Genomic DNA, 10,398 nt, shown 5'->3' on the forward strand with positions numbered 1-10,398 from the left:
CCAGGGGCTGCAGGGGGGTCTCTGCACCCCGATGCTCCTCCAGGGGCTGCAGGGGGGTCTCTGCACCCCGATGCTCCCCCAGGGGCTGCAGGGGGGGTCTCTGCACCCCGATGCTCCCCCAGGGGCCACAGGAGCCACAGCTCCAGCACCTGGAGAACCTCCTGCCCCTCCTGCACTGACCTTGGTGTCTACCTTGTTGTTCCCATGTTCTCACTCCGCTCTTCCCTGGCTGGAATTCTTTCTGTGCAATAATCTTCTTTTCTTAAATATGTTATCACAGAGGCTTTACCATCACTCCTGATCATCTTGGCCTTGGTCAGTGGCAGGAACTTTGTCCTGGAGCAGCTGGCATTGGCTCCATGGAACAGGGGAAGCTTTCAGCAGCTTCCAACAGAAGCCACCCCTGTAGCCCCCCCAGCTACCAAAACCCAGCCACAGAAACCCACCACAGATGGCTGTGGGAGCCACTGGCCAGCTGAGCAATCAGCCCCTGATCAATTCAGGTCAAGGCTGGGGTGGCCTGGCATGCCTCTCCTCCTTGTCATCATCAGAAATGCTGTGTATTAATATCCTTTCTATCTAAAAAAAAAAAAAAATAATCTTATCATAATTTTTCCTCATTGAAGGAGACAGTTTGGAATTGGAATTGAGACAAACACAAGCCAGGAGCACCGGGCTGCAGAAGGGGAGAGTTTAAGAACGGCCTTTTGGTAATATCCATCGTTCCCTTATCAGTGAGGATATTAAACGTATTGAAATGCTAAGCAGCTCTTTAAAGGCTGTCTCTGATTTTCATTAAACAAGCAGAGGATGAGCAGGAGGGAAGGGGATGCAGCACTGTTCTCTCTCTAAGAAATTCTGATTGCTGGATATTAACGACATTAATGTCCTTTTATCCAAGAGCGCCGGGGTTGCGCTTGCCTTCTTGCCTATTTTCTGTCTTGCTGAAGTGAAACGAAGTCTTTGCTACCTAAGGTGGGCCCACAGTGACTGTGGAGTTGTCAGGGACCAGGGCTGTGCAGGGAAGAGTCTCCCAGGGACCAGAAGTTTCATACCAGCATCTCCCAGCCCCACTATGTCCCTGCTACCCAAAAGGAGATGTAAGATCATGCCTTGGTGGGGCAGTCTGGTCCTGAGAGGAGATGGGGATGAGCAGTCAGAAGTTTAGCCCAAGTGAAACCACCACAACAGCCCCAGGCCCAAGCTGGAAGCATCACCTGAGGGATGGGGAGGGATGGGCTATGCTGGTGAATATGGCAGTGAGTCCAGGGTGATGCCCTGAAGGGAGTGAGTACCTGTGACCCACCTCTACATCCAGTGCTCCAATGACCTCAGGGACCATCCATCAGCTTCCCAAATGGGGACATGAATATGGGGAATGTTGGAGGAAACCATCACAGCGTTCAGTGCCACAGCATGAGCCCACAGCCTGGCTGGAACCACACAGGGGCAAGCAGCGATGCTTTGCTGGCTGAAGAAGCAGGAGTGCAACACAGTGATGTCCAACCAGTTCAAAGGCACATCACAAAACCAAACCAAACCCATAAATCAGGTGCCACGAATCAGGAGCTCCAAACATACCTCAGTGCTCTTATATCTCCCCTTTGCCTTTCAGTGTCCAACCTTGGCTCTGTTCTGCATGGTCACAGAGGCCAAAGCCTCTGCTGCTGTAACCACAGGCCTCCAGGATCTGAGGCTTGAAAGCACCCAAAAATAACCTAATGCTGCCCATGGCATTTGTGAGAGACAGCAGCTGTGGAGGAAGGCAGGTGACCCCCATCAAATGCACACACATTTGGAAAAGAAAGGGACACAGGGACAGCCCCAGAGCTCTCCAGGGAGAGGTTGGTACAAACAAACAGAAATTAGCTGGAGCTAATAAAGCAGGGGCTGTCACAAGCCCAGACAGCACGGCATGTGTTTAACCCCGGTCTCCAGAGCCCAGCAGCTCCGATATTGCCAAAGGGAAAGCCTTTGTGGGCTGAGCAGTTGGTTTGAAATGCTCAGACTTTGGGGAAACACCGGGGTCCCTGCAGGACAGCTGAGCCTGCAACCCTGCTCACTGCCCCTCACACGTGGGCATCACCCTGCTCTGGGGTAATCCTCGGGTGTGTCTTGGACCCAGCTCGTCTTTCTTTCCTCCCAATTTATTCCACACTTTTTTTTTTTTTTTTTTCTTCACTCCCCTCTGTCCTTGCTCTTTCCTTTCTCGTGCCTGGTTTGTTCTGTCCTGTCTCTGGGGTTTTATCCCTCATGGACAGATGAGCAGCTCTGTGTCTGCCAGATGGCTGTGGCACCTCCATCCCCATCCCCTGCCACCCACCACTGCCCCCTCTGCTCGCAGAGCCGGTCACCGCTTGCAGAAAATCCCAGAATGGTTTGGGTTGGGAGGGATCTTAAAGCTCATCTCGTTCCAACCCCCTGCCGTGGGCAAGGACATCTTCCCCTAGACCAGGTTGCTCAGGGGTTGCTTTGTTCCCTGGTAGGTACCAGCTCGACTTCACCCTCTCTGCACCATCGGGCTTCTCCAGCAGCAACAAGTGCTGTCCAAGGCACCCTGAAGTCCTGTCAGTCGTGCTATGGGACACAGATCCTCCACAGGATCAAACAGGGCATGCCCATGGTTATTTCTTCTTGCGGTTTCTGGACCAAAATAGTTAAGCCTGTCACTGGACACTGCCATGAAATGGAAAGGAAAGCAGGACAACACCTCTGGAGTCCTGCAGCTTGCCTTGGAAGGATATTACAGCAAGAGTTAACACCCTCTGGCATCCCCAGCCTCTGCCACTCCAAGCTAAAGATCTCAGCTTGGCCCCAAACTGCTGGTGCAAAGGGCATAGAAACACCTGCAAAGGGCATAAAACACCTCCAGCCCCATCTCAGGCATCCCTTGCCCGGCCAGCAGAATGCTCTGGTGCTGCCCAAACTGTCAGCACATTGTTCCTGCTGGAAGTGGATATCTCAAAGACACTTAATTACAGAGCTGGGCAGACCCAGGCATAATCCTTTTGAAAGCTGACAATGAGGCTCTGTCCAAAATTAATTTTGATGCTGTAAAAACAAACCAAACAAAATTTGCATTTAAAAACGTGGCGAGTGATGGGGGAACAATAGTAAAACAAATGGGAACACCCACAGCCACTTCAGAACCCGGAGAGGGGTTTCCTGTGCAGATCCCGGGATCCCCAGCTGCAGCTCCAGGTTTAATATTTGCTCTGTCTGATGACAAAGTTCAGCTGTAGCAGGGACAGTGCCACCAGCTGGGCCTATTTATTAGCCAGCATAGGTCTCTGTGTGCACGGGGTGGAGCCTGCCTCCTGCCCAGGAGCATCCCTTTCTGTGGGATGCTGGATGCTGGAATATTTAGGGAAGAACTGAAGCCACACACCCAGGCCTGGCTATTACAGAGAGCTATAAATAACACGGTTACCTTGGGTAACCTCGCAGAATTGCAGCCTAATTTCTCCAAACATCCACCCCTCCACCTTATTTCACTGAGATTGAACTCCCTGTGGGATGTGAGGGGGTCACTGAAAAGCCCTTTGTCAGTTCAAAGGTCAGTAGAAGATGAACAAACAAATTGAAATGTTGTAAAGCGAGCGTTTTCAATTAATACTGTCTCAGGAAATAATTAACAGATTCACTTGGAAATTGCCTGAAATATAATCCGTGTTTCAGGGGAAGGTGGCAGGGAGGACACAGCGAGTATTTCACATGGAGAGGACAGAGCTCTGGGTCATATCACAGCTCCAGGTTTAGATACCAGCTTTTTCCCTGGATGGCCTTCCCTTGAAGGCTTGACCAAACTGTGCTGTGCTGCTGCCTGCTCAGCTGAAGGCAGTGAGATCAGCAGGCAGGTCTGGAGCAAGGGGTCACATTGCCAGGTTCTGGCATCACTTTTCCCTATACCACATTTTCAAACATCATGAGATTTCTCCTCTGGTTTGGGAAATTTGGGCTAAATCGAAGTCAAGTGGCTTCAGGTGGGTGTGTCATCAAACCCCAGCTATTGCAGGGCCTGAGACAAGCGCCCAGGAATAGGCACAGACACTCCACAGTCATCTTCCTCTTGCTCTGACTGACAGCAAGCTGTCTCTTTATTTTTAAATATATACAGATTTTGCCGTTCTGTCTCTGGAAACAGTCTCTCCATAAAGCAAAGTAAACAGAGCCCCAAGCAGAGCTGATTTCATCACTCCATCTCCTGCTTGGGCAGTTCAGCCCACTAAGGCACCACCCCTAGGTCTGTACCTTCTTTCCAAGCTCTCTTCAGAAGGACTTCTCCTTCAGGACAGAGTGCCTGGGGTCTTGAGGTGCCCTAATTTAGGCAGTGGGTTCCCTTTGAAGGCAGCTCTGCTATCAGTTGCACTTCTGACTATGTCATGCCCTGGAGGTCTCTCATCCCAATCTAGCCACGAGAGCTTTGCAGGAGGCTCTCTGTCCCTTGCTCCTTTCATCTGTCCACGCAGGAGGACATTCCCTAACACGTTTCACTCTTCTGGTCATCCAGCTAGAGCGCTCAGGTGCTGATGTCAGCAGAAATAGGTTCTTATCTGGTCAGTGGCACACTCAGGTAATATTCCCACGTAGCAGAGACAAGTCCCTTCACCACTCTCAGAGGTGGCTCCTTTTGTAGAGGTACTTTCTGGTTTGCTCTCAAATATCTGTATTCAAAGTAAAGCAAGTCGCCTTGACCTGGAGATTTAGAGTCCATTTGCCTTCTGCAGCAGCCCTTTCCTTTCCTGTTTTGAAGAGCTCATCTGAGCTAATAGAATGGCCACTTTCTTCTTTATCCTGCCCGTGCATCTGCTGGTGCTTGCAGGCTCCTGCATTCACTGCCTCCCCCAGCCACGGGCCCTTTGCTGTCGGTGCTTATCACAGCCCCTGCAGCATCCAGGTGCTGTGCTGGCCTCATCCCTGCTCTCAGATCTGCTCTCATCTCTGCCACGGGTCACTCTGCTGGTGTCAGGTGTTTTCAGCCGTGTCTCTGAAGGCTCTGTGCCGCTCACCCTTCAAAGGTGTCACTCTGGACAGGGTGGCTTCTGCTGCCTGGCAAATTCTAATTGCTCTGCCCGGCACCAGACCTTGCTCGCTGCCTCTGCCTCCCTCTAAGTTGCCTGTTCTCCAGCCACACATCAGTCACCAGCTCTTTCTTTCAGAGAGATTTCCCTTTCTTTCAGGCCTCTCTGATTAAACTATGTCTTTCTTACATCCCATTTTTTCCCACGGTGTTCCCACATGCCTCGGGTTTCTGCGCCATGACTGTCGTAATTAACTTCCTCAGCCTCAGTCAACTGCAAGCTACCAGAGAAATCAAATGCTTCAGAGCCAGTGCCAAAAATAAGGCCTTGACACCTGCCTTTTTACTGCAACTTACCACTTAGAGTGGCTGGGAGGAAGCTGCCTGAAGGTCTCTCCCTGTGCCAGAGAAGTCGGTCTCCGAAGGAACTCCAGCATCCTCCCGTGGACCAGGCTCCACCCCAGCAGCTGGAGGAGCACATCAAGAGGAGAAACACTCCTGGTCTACAGCAGCACAAGTGACCAGCACATTTACACGTGGTGTGGGGCAGAAATGCCACACCTCCCTCTTCCCAAGAGGATTCAACTTTTGCCTCTCCAGGCTCCTGTGTTCCCACAGAGAGGACAATCTCCTCAGTGGGCATGTTGGAGGATATAAACCTAAACATAACCTAAGCAGGAACAGTTCTCCTGTCTAAACCGTTTGGATAAGTCATACACATCACCAAGTCAATGGGTGAAGTTAAGGACTGGGCCAGGGACTCTCTGCATGGCCCTGATGGATCCATTGACCACATGTCCTTCCCTGCAGCAGAGGTGATGCCAGCATCTGCTCCGTTATCACCCCTGGGCAGGGGGAAGGCCCTGCAGTGTTACCTTGCATGGGAACAGCAACAGAGAGCAATCAGCTTTAGGCTGGAGTCAGAACTGTGATTTATCAAAATTAACGCCCCTGTAGCTCTGGGATTATCTTCAATCTGTCCCGCTTGGGCACAGAGCTGTTGACTTTCCCACAAAGGCACTCCCTGCTCCAGCAGGTGGAGGGGAGAAAGGACAGGGGCTGCTGGGGTTCTCTGGAGACACCCCCCAGATTTTTCGAGCCCCTGGGAAAGCAGAGCAGCACCCCCAGAGCTCAGAGCTAAGCGTTCCCAGAAACCCGAGGTCCCTGGCGAGCAGAGGTGATGTCGGGAGGAGAAAGCAGCACACCGGGTGGGCTGCAGGCTGGCCTGGCCGAGGGGTCTGCCGAGCTGTGCTGTGGGTGCTGAGCTCAGCTCGCAGCATCCCCACGGGCCCGGCGAGCTGAGGCAGGGAGGGGAAGGGCGGACAAGTGTTTCAAGCACTGCAGTGAGATGCCGCGGCCCCCCACGGCCCCTTCCCCTGAAACGGGCTGTCAGACCTTCCCTGGACAGCCCTGTCAAAAGCAGCGGGCTCCGGCTCTGGCCGGGGCGGCGAAACCCCCCTAGGGAAGGGCTGACGGACAGGCGCTGGTGCGGATGCGGGGCCAGAGCTCCCGGAGTCAGTGCCAGCGCCGTGCCGGGGCTGCGAGCCTGCCCTTGCCGGCCCCAGGGCTGCGCAACAACCGCCCAGGGCTGTCAGCAGCGCATCAAGCCGCAGCACGGGCTGGGGATGATGCCGACAGCCGCGTATGGACGCTCCTGCGCTCGGTGGAAAATGAAGTTCCGTCCGGTCCCGCGGAGGGGGTGAGGTGCCTGCACCGCCGGGGTTACTCCCAAACCTGTCCGTGGTGCGATGCCACCTGCACCCGCCTGCCTTCTCCCTGCCCTTTGCCTCCTCACACACAGATGCTGAAGGTCCAGCTCAGCACCCACCCGCTGAGGGGTTTGCCCCGGGGGCACTGCTGGCTGTCCTTGGGGCAGCACAATCTTCCTTTGTCCTGGAGGATGGCAGGTCCCCAACTCAGCGTAGGGGGTGGTCTTTGCTGCTCCAACCAGCAATGAAAAAGTTATACTGGGTTTAAACTGAGACAGGGAAGGGTTAGATCAGATTAGATTCCACCACTTCCCCTGCCATGGGCAGGGACACCTTCCAGTACCCTGGCCTTGGACACTTCCAGGGATGGGGCAGCCACAGCTTCTCTGGGCAGCCTGTGCCAGGGCCTGCCCACCCTCACAGGGAAGAATTTCTTCCTAACACCTAATCTAAATCCCTCCTCATTTAGTTTAAAACCATTCCCTCTTGTCCTATCCCCGTCTGCCTGTGCAAAAAGGCGCCCTTCCTCTTTTTTTGTAAGCCCAGCTTACCAAAGCTGCAGCTGCTTTGGGACTTGCAAACAGGAAAGGCTGAGACAGACCCTTCCCATCAGCAACTTCATCAGTGGCTGTAGCACAAGGAAGGTCCTGAGCACCTGTGCCGGAGCAGGAAAGCTTGTATTGATGCAGCTGGCTATTGCAACCAGAGCAGAGCCCAGCAACCCACCCAAAACAGCAGAGAATCAGAATCAGAATCAGAACAGATTAGAATAGGATGGACGCAGAATTAAAACAAGATAGAATTAGAACTAGAATTAGAATTAGAATTAGAATTAGAATTAGAATAGAATTAGACTAGACTAGACTAGACTAGACTAGTCTAGAATATCCAGAGGTGGAAGGGATTCACAAGGATCATCAAAGTCTCCTGGCCCTGCACAGACAACCCTACATCCCTCTCCATGCACAAGAAGCCGTCCCCGAGAGGAGGGTCAATGCCAAGATTCCCTTCTCCTCCTCCTCCTCCTCCCTCGTCCTGTGGATGGCACTGCAGGGAGAAGAGGAGGGATGCCTGGATGCAGCAGAGCCTCATGGGCAGGGCCGAGGGCAGCTGCCTGTACCTGTGCCCGCAGCTTCTGGTGATGCCACTGCAGTGGAGCCCGACCTGCAGCAAACTGCACACAGCTGCTCTGCACTGCCAGGCCTCCCGCTGGGCACCAATCTTCATCTCTTTGAAATCCGCATTAAAATACATGAGCCACACTCTCTGGCCAGGGCTCCCAGCACTGGATAATTGCTTCTTAAGTGCTTTCTAAATGCAAACTGCATGTCATTCTTACCACCATTGCCACCTCCCCTGCACACAGCCTTTGATCTGCTGCATGTCATGACAATATTGCAATTACCCTGTCAGTGTCGGGAAGTGGAGGCACTCCCAGATGGAAAGCAGAGGGGTGTGCTGGACCCTGGAATTCTGCCCTCCCTATCGATACAGATGAGGGGCTGCCAAGAGTCCTGCACAATGGCTAAGCCCCAGCCTGTCGGTGGATCCAGAAGAGCACTTGGGGGTCACCTCACCAGCGAGGAGCTCCAGCCCAGATCTCCTCAGGTAAGGAGATAATGTGCTGCAGGCTGTGGCTGGCAAATGCAATGGATCCTCGAGGATGCAGTGGAACCCCTTGTGAAGCTTCCTGGCTGCATACAACTTCCTGACTGTGTGCTCTCCTTCCTCTGCAAGGCACCTGCAAAGTCCACAGGCTTCAAAACTCAACCAGCTCCCTGACTGGGTATCCTTTTTCCTGAGGCCCCTGAGCCTCAAGTGATGCTGAAGCACAAAAATCATTCACTTCACCCCTAAAACCAACTTAAAATCATAGAGTCACTGGGGTTGGAAAAGCCCCCTGAGATCATCGAGTCCAACCATTAACCCAGCACTGCCAGGTCTGCCACTAACCCGTGTCACTAAGCACTACACGCTTTTTTTAACCCTTTTTTAATCCTTCCCCACCTGCTCCATCTGGCCCAAACAGGGGTGGTGAGGCTGGGACACAGACGGTCCCCAGCAGGGGACACGGATTGGGATGGAAATGCCATAGAAAGCACCTCCCGGTGGCAGCAGAGCCTTTTGGACTGTCACGAGAGCAGAACCAGAAAAACCACCCCCAAAATGATCCTAATGGAGCTCTGTGGGAGCAGTGTGCACCACGTGACTGTCCACAGCATCACTGTCCTGCTGTCACTGTCACCAGGCAGGTTCAGGGGTGCAGGGCTGTGGACTGGCTCCTCCACCAGCTTCATACTGGCCTCCAGTATTCCCAGTGTGTGCCCAGCAGAGCAGTGCAGCAGGGAGAGGGCACAGGGACCTGGCAGCTCCCTTCTCTACAGGGAGACAGGACAGAGCAACTCCTCATCCCTCAAGCCCCTGGAGACACATTGCTTTCTGATTCTGGGGAAAGGGAACAGAAGGAATATACAAAAGATGGTGTTAATGCTGCTTTCTGTCCCTGTTCACTCTGCGTGGGTAACTCCCTTTTGACTGCTCCTAAATCCTGCAGGGATCCTCTGGATATGGATTTCCACATCCCACCCACCTCTGAGCCTCTGTGCAACGCAGCTCCCCTGCAGTTGGCTCCTCATCACCCACCACCTTTACTCTGGAGTCCCCAACAGCATCCCAGGCAGTATTTCCCAATTTCCAGAGCACTGAGTGGCCAGGACTCAGCAGGGGACTGTCTCTGAGTTCACCCCAACTTGCACTCACTGCCTTGAGATGCAACATGGGGAGGTGGGAATGTGCAGGTGGGCTGGGGACACTCCAATCCCCCTGGATGTGTCCACTGTGTCTTGGTCACAGAGTCATTTCAGAAGGCATCTGATGCCCAGGACTGTCTGAGAGCTGCTGCATTTCATACCTGGCTGACTTGTCTGCAATGTGTCAGAGCCCTGTGGCCATCACATGGCCTTTGAGCCCGTGAGAAGCCACAGCCACAACCTGCTTGGTGTGACACCAGAGGAAAGCACCACACTAGGAGCTGCTGGGCACCTTTGCCATTTTGGGAAGCAGAGAGAGCAGATCAGAGGTCCTGCCTTGCTTGATGCTGGCAGGAAGGTGGAGTGACGTAGAGTCATTGCAGGCAGAACCAGTAGAAATGCATTGGTGCTTTGTCCTCTGCTTGCTGCTGCTCTGGATCCCAGGGACAGATCACTCAAAACCTGCTGCTCTGGATCCCAGGGACAGATCACTCAAACCCTGTAGAAAGCTCTTTCCCATATCCATTTGCAAGAAGGGCCCTTTCAGCTCCCCAGGAACCTCTTGCTTTGCTGAGGGAGGGTGGTGGATATGTCTCCTCTGTCCCATTCATTATTCTCTCCATCTCACCGTCTTCTCTCTCATTCATCTCTCCTCAAACTAAATAGCTCCTTTCTCCTCTCATCTCATGTGGAAATCGCTCTCCACCCATTATCATTTTCATGATTTCACTTTCTGCTGCATCCTCTGTGATGAGACACCAGGACACAGCAGTTCTCTGTGCATTTCTGGGTCCATGGAACATCTGCCTTCACGCTGGCGTGTCTTGTCTTAATGCATGTGGAAAAACTCATTTCCTCCCTTTTAGTGGCGATACCATCCCCCGGTGAGAGCTCATTGCTGCTGTTACCAGGCCCTGTG

The sequence above is a fragment of the Empidonax traillii genome, unplaced genomic scaffold (genome assembly GCF_003031625.1).
Source record: "Empidonax traillii isolate 1590-97213 ecotype Southwest subspecies unplaced genomic scaffold, ASM303162v1 scaffold817:size391546, whole genome shotgun sequence".
Taxonomy (NCBI): Eukaryota; Metazoa; Chordata; class Aves; order Passeriformes; family Tyrannidae; genus Empidonax; species Empidonax traillii.